Consider the following 9919-nt stretch of genomic DNA (forward strand, 5'->3'; position numbering starts at 1 on the left):
AACTAAATCAACAAACAATACTTCCGAAGGTAGAGGGACTAAGAAGCCAAGAATTGAATTAAAGGGAGAATTTAAGAAAATAAAACCTCCATTATTTGACGACGAAGCAGAAGAGGCAATGAAAGCGTGGTTGATTAATATGAAGCAGTATTTTCAAATATACAAATATGATGATCATTCAAGGGTCTAAATAGCTATTTACCAATTGCGAGGTAAAGCCACCCTTTGGTGGGAAGAGATTAAAACAATTCGTAACGTGGACGAGCATGGGGTAACGTAGGATACCTTTTAGATATTTCAAAGATAAATACTTGACCGAAAGGTTTATAATGAGAAAGCGAAAGAATTCCATGACTTGCAGTCGGGACAGCAGTCTATGTATGAGTTTATAGCCAAGTTTACTTCCTTACTACACTACGTTCCATATATACAAGAAGAAAAAGTGAAGGTACAACGTTTCCTAAGTATTCTACCTGCTCATATGAAAGAAAAAATATAGTTCGACAACCCCAAAACAATGGATGAAACTATTTGAAAGGTCCATATCTGTTATCAGCAGATGCGGCAGAAAGGTGAAGGTAATAATAACTAGTCAGGGAAAAGAGGACAGAAAGGATTTTCAAGCAATTTTAAGGGTAACAGATTAGGTCGGATGAAGCATGTACCCAAAAAAGCATGAGGAGGAACCTTTGGAAAGTATCAACCGCGAAACTGAAACCCAGATGAAGCAAAAAAAACATAAAATCATAACAATACAAAACTCGGACAACCACCAAAACCACCCCTGCAGTGTTGGGGGTGTGGGGAACCCTGCTACAACAAGAACTTTTCTCATTGCGCTAGAAAAGGAATTAAAATAAGTCTTCAGGAGGCTTCCACAGTTGGAGATGTGGTCATAAACGTACCCAATATTAATGTTTCCTTGGAGGATCATCAGGTAGAGTATCAACCGACTACGGTGGAGTTTTAAGGTAAGCTAGCTAGCCAGACTGTGTTTATTTTGATTGACCTAGAAGCAAGTCTTAGTTATGTTAGTCCAAAAACAGTAAAAAAAATTCAATTATCAAGTATGAAATTTAAAACCTCGTGGTTGGTGCAGTTGGCCATAGGGAAAAAACGTAGAGTGACAGGCAAGGTAGAAAATTGCCCTATAAAAATTGCAGGTCAATCCACCAAAGTAAATCTAAATATATTACCTTTGGGTTCTTATGATGTATTAATTGGAATGGATTGGCTGGAAGGACATTGGTCCTTAGTAAATTGTAAGGATAAAACCATCAGTTTCCTCACAGAGGAAGGAAACAGACAGGAAATACAGGGTATTAAAAGAAATATTAAGTTGCGGTCAATCACCGCTAACCAGTTAAAGAAATGTGTCCAGAAGGGTTGTCAAATATACGAAGTACGGGTTAGATACTCCAACTCGAAGGATAAATTGTCAGATTTAGAAGATATGCTTGTTGTCCAAGAGTTTATTGATGTATTTCTGGAGAACAACCTAGGTTACCTCCAAAAAGTAGCAATGACTTCACCATAAAACTTATTCCTGGAGCCGCCCCAGTGTCAAAGACACCATACTGTATGAGTATTCTTAAGTTGATTGAACTGAAAATGAAGCTATAGGAATTACTTGATAAAGGTAACATCCAACCAAGTGTATCGCCTTGGGGAGCACCCATGTTGTTTGTTAAGAAGAAAGACGGAAATTTGAGGCTTTGTATTGACTATAGGCATTTAAACAAGTTAGCCATAAAAAACAAATATCCTTTACCTTGAATAGATGACTTGTTCGATCAGGTCAAAGGCATCATTATATTCTCTAAAATTGATCTATGATCGGGGTATCATCAAATTCACATTAAAGACGAGGATGTATGTAAAACAATGTTTAGAACATGTTATGGCCATTGTGAGTTTATTTGTCTACCTTTTGGGTTGACTAACGCTACGACAACCTTTATGAGTTTGATGAATGGGATTTTCCACCCCTACTTGGACAAGTTCGTTCTAATTTTTATTGATGATATTATAATCTACTCAAAGAATGTAGTAGAACATAAGGAGCATCTAAGCACTGTTCTCCAAACCTTAAGTGAAAACTAACTCTACACCAAATTCAAAAAATGTGACTTTTTTAAGGAACAAATACAATATCTGGAGAATGTGATATATTACAAAGGCATTGATGTTGACCCTGAAAAGATTAAAATCATCTTAGATTGGCCTATTCCTAAAAATGTAGTAGACATTCGGTCCTTTATGGGTTTGGTAGGTTATTACCATCGATTCATCGAGGGGTTTTCCAGAATTGCCTACCCCATGATATTGCTACGGAAAAAATGAAGATTTTTAAGTGGACAACAAAATGTCAACTAAACTTTGAGCAATTAAAACATGTGTTAACATCTGCCCCAATCTTGAAAGCAGTTGATTCAGAAAAGGACTTTACCATTTGTATGGATGCCTGCCAGCAAGGAATTGGAGGAGTTTTGATGCAGGATGGTAAAGTGGTGGCTTATGAGTCAAGAAATCTCAAAGAGCATGAACAACGATATTCAGCTTACGATCTAGAGCTTACTGCAGTAGTGCATGCATTAAAGGTATGACACCATTACTTGTTGGGAAAGAAATTCATACTTATGACAGACCATAGCAGTCTAACTAATTTCTTTAAGCAACCCAATTTAAATGTGCACCAAGCTCGGTGGACAACATTCCTGAGTGAGTTTGACTTTGATATAAGACACCTTAAAGGAAAGGAAAACTGAGTGGTTGATGCTTTAAGCAGAAAGGTTCAGTGTGTGTACGAAATTCGATATCATCGTGTGGAGTTTGATGTGACAGAACAACTCAAGGAAGCCACCCTTAAGGATCCTGAATATAAATTCTTATGGCAGCAAACTATGCAAATGCAGGACTCAGGAAAACCAATTGTATGGCATTGATGATCGAAAATTGTTGAATTTTAAAGGAAGGGTGTATGTCCCCAATCAGGTAAGCTTCAAACAAATGTTGTTAGATGAGTTTCACCGCAATCCTTATGCTTCTCACCGAGGTTATCAAAAGCTATTCTCTACAATCAAGAAAATATATTTTTGGCCTGGAATGAGGAAGGACATCATGTTGTATTTGGCAAAGTGTTTGGAGTTCCAACAGGTTAAAGTTGAGCATCAACACCCTACTGGACTGCTCCAACCACTCCCTATACTTGAGTGGAAGTGGGAAATGATTACATTGGACTTCATAACTAGACTTCTAAGAACCCGGAAGCAACATGACTCCATCATGGTGGTGGTGGACAAGTTGAGAAAGGTTGTTCATTTTATTTCGATTAAGTTCACCTATAAAGTAATGGAAATAACAAACATCTTTATGACATAAATATTTCAATTACACGGTATGCCGAAATTATTAATATCAGATAGAGATTTAAAATTTACATCTGCATTCTAGAAATCTCTTTTTACAGGGCTAGGTACTCAGATCCAATTTAGCACCACCTATCATCCTCAGACGGATGGGAAAACGAAGCGGGTCAATCAAGTGCTAGAAGACATGTTACGAATGTATGTGACATAACAGCCAACCAAATAGGAGGATTACCTCCATTTGGTTGAATTTGCGTATAAAAATAACTACCATGAATCGTTAAAGATGAGCCCCTGTGAAGAATTGTATGGATCCTAGGACCTGAAATGTTAGCAGAAATGGAACAAGAAGTGAAAAACGTTCAACATAACATGAAATTGGTTCAAGATAGAAAGAGAAGTTTGAAAGAATACCAAGTCAAGGATCATGTTTATGTACAGATAAAGCCCAATAAAAGCACCTTACAGTGGGGTAAATGTGTTAAATTGGCACCCCGCTACTATGGCCCTTTCCATGTCTTGGAAAGGGTTGGACCAGTAGCTTACCATCTTGCTCTTCATCATCAGATAAAAGTACATAATGTGTTTCATGTATCACTATTAAAGAAATATGTGTATGACCCTAACACATTATTAATTGACAAGATGTGGAAGTAAGTATTTATGAATTTGAGTTATATTTTAACCCAACTAGAATGAATAACTAATGGTGATAATGGTATTTTGACCGGTCGAACCCAATTGAGAATTTTTGGTATAACCCCTGCATATTCTCGATCAGAGAGAAAAAATGTCGCGGAAGCAAGTTATCACCCAAGCTAAAGTGCGGTGGAAGCACCTTAGCCTAGAGGAAGCTACTTGGGAAGATGAAAGTATATTAAGACAAGCTTATTGTACTCTATTTCTTGGGCTACAATAGACACCAAGCACTGTGTTTTGCCTAGGGGGGAAGATGTAACACCTCCTGGATAGAAGTCATAACTATTTTATCTTGTTGGTAAATGCGAATCTGGAAAGTCAAATGACATTTTAGATGGATATTTAAATGATAATAATATTTTTTTTTAATATATTATGAAATTTCATAATTCAAGAAGAGAAACTGGAAACAAATTGCAACCTCCACGTAGTTCGAAATAGTTAAGACAGTTACACCTTTCTTTCCTAGAGATAAAAAGAGATCTCAGTGGAAAGAAAGGGGTTCAGTCAGTTTTTGGAAAAAGAAGTGAAAGTGGAGTAACAGAAGGGACATCCGGAGCTAGACTTGAGCCAGTGGATAACCTCGTTATGAAAAGGAATCAGAGTCTGGAAGACTAGACTATAATCCTGAGGTCTATTGCCTGATTCAAGAACAAAGAATATTGTTACCTGTTGTTCTGGAGTGGAAGCTCGGGGGTAGAAGAGGACATCATTTCCCTTCTTACGGTTGGGTGGAGAAGGTCTCACCCTATTGAATTCGAGGAATTTCAGTGAACAGATAAGTATTTAAGATTGTTTTAAGTCTGTACCTTTTGCATGGAAGAGTGTCTGTTAATACTATGGTTAAAAACATGAAAGTAAAATCCATAATTTATATTTTCCCTATGATATAGATTTGAGAATGAATGATGAATGTATAAAGATATATTATAAACTTCTTTTTTTGCAAATCTGTAGTTCAAGTGCAATTTGTATTGCTTGTGTGAACACCGCTGCAGAGGATAATATGTAATTGAATAACTGGAACTAATAACCCTACAGTCACATAGAAATGTGAAATGGAGTACGATAGTAAAGTTTGGAGCAGAAACAATAAAACCTGGAAACGATATTATAGGAATACTTGAACCCACTGAATCAATTAAGTAGAAGAGGGTGTTATATATGGCTAAAGGAAGATAGTATAATCATAATTATTAACTGAGTCTAAAAAGACGTAGTTTTGTTGTTTCCTGAGAGTTCCAAGTTTTCATTTAACAAAAGTATAATCACATGGAATAATGGCGAAGGGGTTAGGATCGAGTTGTTGACTCTGCAGTGACTCAGTCCAATCCCCTACGCAATTATGCAATTAATTTATTAAGGAGTCCCATTAACGACCTTAAACTTGTTAAGGAAACTTCACACAAAATAATGGTGAAGGGGTCAGGACCAAGTTGCTGACTCTGCAATGACTGAGTCCAATCCCCTACGCAATTGTGCAGTTAATTTATTAAGGAGTCCCATTAATGACCTTAAACCTATTAAGGAAACTTACATTGAAATACTGGGGGTAGGGTAGCCAAAAGGGCTTGATAATTAAAACCATAGTAATATACAGTAATAACAATAATGTGCAATAATAACAATAATGTACAGTAATAAAAGTAATGTACAATGACTACAATAGTATACATTAACAACAATATTAGAGAGAATATTAAAAGGGAACTCGTTCATAGACCAGTAAAGACCGAATGAACATGTCTACGCTTTTCATGTATAGAGATAAACTATTATTAAAAGTGTCACTGAAAATGAAGTGAGAGTCTACTCATAGAATCCAAGACCAAAAATAATATTGAGTGAAATCAAAAGTTTGTAAAGGAGTGCTTTAATAGTGAGCTATACTATTAAGGGAATTTTTCCTCAAACCATAACCATGTACGAGATATTGGCGCAAAGAAACAAACAATATTAAAACAAAAATGCAATACACAACAAATTGTAACCATAAGATGGGCCGAGACCCAAATTCTCATAACAAGATCAATTTTAATAGCTTCGACATCAACGACTATTCAATCTGAGACCTAAACCGTCAACTGCGAGTAAGCGAACCATTTTTTAACTTGAGACCCTAATTCTTGCAACCCATGAAGCAGTGAACAGTTCTTGATAGTATCAAAAGCCAACCTGGAAGTGTCGTTGTCTAGTGTTTCATCGTGCTCTTCGAACCGATGGTTGAAGGGCGTGGCCGGAGCCTCTCTGAAGAAACCCCTCCAATGACAAAATACCTGAGTTAGGGTTGGTAAGATTAACCTATGAACAAAAACCAAAGAAATTGACAATTAAATGAAGATTTTAGTAACCCTCTTTGTACTTGAGTTGGCCAGAAGGTGAGGTGGTGAATTTCGAGTTGTAAGTTGTCATGGAAATTAATTTTACACCCTGCATGTTGGAAGAAGTTAACAACCGATGACATATTGAGCCCAGTGCGAGCTCTGCGAAGCTGGATAGCTCGGATGGTGGGACACCGTAAGTATAGCAATCATTTCTGACCCTGTCTCCACAAAAAAACCGCGTCAGGTTTAATGGAGGTTGAACTAAAAATGGAGAAACAAGCTATTATGAAGAAAAGGTACCGGAAATAAGAACTTACCCTACATTTAACCGGTAAATCAATCCCCAAGGACTTGCAAACGAGCGCTAAGAGTCTACGAGTTGCAGAGGCGCAACCTTGTCGTGAGGATAATGGAAATGGCTTCGCTCCACGGTCACACTTGTAATAGTTACCTTAAATCTCGCACAAGAGACATGAGACATTGGATGAACACAGAAAAGATCTAGCGTGGTAAGTACGCAATCTATCAAGCCGCGTGCATGCACCATTAGGGAACAACGCCAGAAACATTGAGAAACCTCATAGGTGTCGATGGTAGGTAAAGGCTTTTGTGCTACGTTGGGGCCACAAACAATCCCCCAGCCCAAACCATAGTAATGCGATATAAATTTTGGCAATATAAATTAAACGGTTAACGTGAAATAAAAATAATGCATTAACTCCTGTCACTACATTTAAACCTTCTTACATTGCTATTATGTTGACAAGATTAAGCCGATATCTATAATGTCATGATTATATATATTTTATGTTTTTCTTTTGTTTTTTCATACTTGGTAAATTGCATAAACATTAAGTGAGCATGTTACACCAAGGTATGTCAAAAAGAATAGGTGGAAGTATCCTCGAACGTAAGAGATTTGCTAAATCTCCCCCGTGGTCATGCCAAAGATATGAAGAGTGCATCATAAGTCAAGTTAGAAGACGACTTTCGCATGAAAATATGAACGTTGATGTAGGATGGAAAAGGTATCCGCATATTAGTCATCACATCACAAGCAGTTTGTCGACTTATTCTCCCCCACAGATATCACTCGACCAATAGAAGACGTAAGGAGAACCCGCAACGTTGGTGCCCCTTCACAATAAAAGTCAACTTAGAATACGGTTAAAAGTCAAGCAGACTCATTGGCGCGTGTTGACTGTGCAGTCTTCTGCACCGCAATACCATGCCGTTTATCTCACGTCCGCTCTCTGTACTTCCATCTCCTTCGTCTTCTTAATGTATTTGCAGAAACCGTTTATTATCATTCACCTCCTGTGTTCACTTGAAATTGTCTAACTTTTTATCCCCTCAGACATAAGAGCAGTGCAGATGATGAGGATATCTGTCTTTCTTCTTCCCAATTCGATGCCTCTCACTGTTCATCTTTCCCTTCTTGTTGCATCTGCTCTCCTCCTCTTCCTCTTTTCCACAACTTCATGCCTCGGCAGTCAATACCAGGATTGTTCTCCAGATCTGTTGAATTTGTAATTTCAACCACGCACGTACTACTCCAAAACCACCACAGTGAAACCACAAACCACCCAGAGCATATCGCACCGCTTTTGTGTAAAAGTTGTTTCCGTATATTTGGCTCCGATGCGATTTGGTGCAGACGGGTGTCACTCACCTGACATCAGCCAACGTAATTTATTGGAAGCTAAAGTTCTGTAGCATGAGGCCTTCCGATATTATTCTCCACCGTTCGATTGCTTCCATCGCTCTCCACCGTCGATCGTCTGAAGTTGCATATGGGCCCGCATTAAATCAAGGATTGCGTGGAGTGAATGTCAATTTTGGTTGACCATACGTTTCAATTAATGAAGTGTCATATATGTAGGTGAATAGTTAATGTTTTTTTTACGGCATGTATTAATGTTCATAAAAACGTGTTGTATTTTTTTAAGTGCGTTGACCATTTTGTAATGAAAAATATAACAAGTGAAGTGTGCTTGTGTTGTGTTGTTGCACACGGGAGGAAAAGAACATTGGTGTTATTAGATATCATTTTTGGGATTCAACTGCGTTAAGTAAGTCATTCAAACGTATGACCATTTCCATGAGAGGTAGTCGTAACTGACTAATTTCTCATGATTTTTGAATAGTTCACTTAGCACTCATTGCATCGGGTGATGCTCACAGGGGTGAAGAAGTGGGATTGAAACTAGTGAAATGTGGAGAACGAATCACATAGCATCAATCATCACTTCCGGGGCTTGCACCCGGTAACCAGGACTTCCCAGGAGGTCACCCATCCCAGAACTCCTCTGGCTCAAGCGCGTGTTTGCAGCAGCGTGAAGAACCAGAGGATGTATGCACAGCAGTGCACAAGATATATTCTGTAATGTTTTGTTTTGATTTTTTTTTGTAATGGAACGGTGAAAACGAAAGGTGAAATGAGAACTGAGCCCGTAATATTTTATGTGCTGAAGGTTTTTGTAATATCCATGAGCGTATAGTGAAATTGTTTTACAGCAGTAAACTTATGTAAATTTTTATTACAGCAGTAAGGTGTTTTTCACAGCAGTGAATGTAAAAATGATTTTACAGTGGTAAATCCCTCTCAGTAAAAGAGGATGAAGTTTGTATCAGTTTTTTTAATAGAAATGTTTTTATGGTGGTGAAATACTCTGTTTCTCAGTGAAATTTTTTTTAAGCTTCCCTGTGCACAAAAAGATCCTGTGGAGGTAAAACAGAGCATTGCCTCTGTGTGATTGAATCTTGGTTTTTGGTATTTTTCCCATCAAAAATACCCAACAGTGGTATTAGAGCAGGCTTAGGCTCTTTAAAGAAGTTAAAGAAGCTGAAGGGAGAAGGTTGTTGCTGCAGCAAAACTTCTCAGGCAGACAGAAGACTCAGACAACAAAGGATTCAGGTATTCCAAAAGTTTTTTTTGTGTTGCTAAAGAAACAGTGAGTTGTTTTAAACACACAGTCAAGGAATGGCCAGCACAAGCACTGGTATGGGTATGTTTAACACCCAGCTCCCACAGTTTAATGGGAAGAACTATGACTACTGGTCAATAACTATGAAAGCCTTGCTTGCTTCCCAAGACTTATGGGAAATAGTTGAAGATGGTTTTGAAGAACCAGCAGATGAAACTGAGTTCAATGCATTAACTCAGGGAGAGAAGGATCTACTGAAGAGCAATAGGAAGAAGGATTCAAAAGCCTGTGTGTTGTTGTATCTAGCAGTAGACCAGAGTATATTTCCAAGGTTAGCAGCAGCTAAGACAGCAAATGAATCATGGGAAACCCTTAAGACAGCCTATCAAGGCATGGAGAGAGTGAAGACAACAAAACTACAATTGCTGAGACAGGATTTTGAGAACTTGAACATGAAGGAGTCAGATAACATTGACTCATTCTTCACTCATGTGATTGGTGTAATCACACAAATGAGAACTCATGGAGAAACCATTGAAGACAGAAGGATTGTGGAGAAAATATTGAGGGTCTTACCCTCAAGGTTTGATGCCATAGTCAC

The sequence above is a fragment of the Pinus tabuliformis genome, chromosome 4_1 (genome assembly GCF_031772625.1).
Source record: "Pinus tabuliformis cultivar Carrire ecotype Pingquan chromosome 4_1, CPIR1, whole genome shotgun sequence".
Taxonomy (NCBI): Eukaryota; Viridiplantae; Streptophyta; class Pinopsida; order Pinales; family Pinaceae; genus Pinus; species Pinus tabuliformis.